Here is a 1,756-nt window from a genome sequence, read left to right on the forward strand (position 1 = left end):
CAACTGATCGGTGATTCTAACTCTCTATCCGTCTCCCTTCCTCTCTGTAAAAAAATCAATAAAATGTAATTTTTTTTAAAAAAAAAAAGATATTTTCAGGTGAACATAAGAGTTTTACCATCAGCAGATCTTCACTAAAGGAAAATATAAAATAATGTATTTTAGGAAAAATTCAAAAAGATCCCAAATGGAAAGTATGAAACACAAAAAGTCCTGAGCAAAAATAATAAGTATTGGGGTAAATCTAAAAGGAAAATGACTATATGAAACAATACCATTTTATGAAGTTAAAAAAAAAGAACAGTCTCTAACAACTATCTGTGGTACCAGATGGGTACTAGATTTATTGGGGCATCACTTAGTAACTTATATAATGTCTAATCACTGGGTTACTAAAACTAATATAATATTGTATGTCAACTGTAATTGAAAAATTTTAAAAAAATATTTAAAGTAAAAGAAGGAGGAGGAGGAGAACAACAACATGTAAGGCAGACAGGGGTTGCTATGGACCAAATCATGTTCCTCCAAATAACTTGTTCTTTGAAAAGACTCCTAATATAGACAAGCCAGTAGTAAAACTAATGAAGAAAAGGAAGATTCAAATAACCAAAAACATAAAGTAAAAATAGAAAATGAAACAGACACATTTCTATCAGAGATATTTTATGCATGTATAAAGATATATTATTTTTCCTCTTTTATCTAATGAATAGCACATATGCACATTTTTCTGCTCCTTTTTTTCACTTTAACAATGCATCTTGAAGATCATATTGACTCATTTTATTTTTTTAATTTATATTTATTGTTGAAAGTATTATAGATGTTCCCATTTTACCCCCATTGATTCCCTTCACCCAGCTCCTACCCCTCCCCAAGCCTTTACCACACTATTGTCTGTGTCCATGGGTTATGTATATATGCATAAAGTTCTTTGGTTAATCTCTCCCCACCCCTTCCCTCTGAAATACATTGGTCTGTTGCATGCTTCAATGTCTCTTGTTCTATTTTCTTCATCAGTTTATTTTGTTCATTAGATTCCACATACCAGGTGTACCGGCTAATAATGTTGATTTTTTTCAATAGATGGAGTTACACATATGTTGATATATATGCAATTTGATATGTATGCTATTCTGTTGTATTGACAACAAGCTTCAAAACTTCATATGTCAAATTTTCTGAAGGTGTTAACATCATAGATATTTTTACACTTAAAAATGTCGGATTTTGTGCCAAAAAAAGAGTATTTGTGGGAAGTTTTAATTCATTATTTTGAAGAAAAGTGCTGCTGAATACTTCAGGAAGCTTATGGTGAACATGCTCCATCTCAAGATACTTGTGAACAATGGTTTAAATGCTTTAAAAGTGATTATTTCAATGTAGAAGACAAAGAATGCCCAGGTCAACCGAAAAAGTTTGAAGACCAACAATTACAAGCATTATTGGATGAAGATGCATGTCAAACTCAAAAACAATTTGCAGAAAGATTAAACATTGCTCAGCAAACAGTTTCCAATCGTTTACAAGCAATGGGAAAGATTCTAAAGGAAGGAAAATGGGTGCCACATCAACTGAACAAAAGACTAATGGAAAACCGAAAAGTCATCAGTAAAATGTTTCGTGCAACAGCACGAAAAAAAGTCTTTTTGCATCAAATTGTGACTGGCGATGAAAAGTGGATTTATTTTGAGAATCCCAAATGCACAAAATCATGGTTTGATCCAGGTCAATCATCAACATCAACTGACAG

Source organism: Myotis davidii, unplaced genomic scaffold, assembly GCF_000327345.1.
Source record: "Myotis davidii unplaced genomic scaffold, ASM32734v1 scaffold152, whole genome shotgun sequence".
NCBI lineage: Eukaryota > Metazoa > Chordata > Mammalia > Chiroptera > Vespertilionidae > Myotis > Myotis davidii.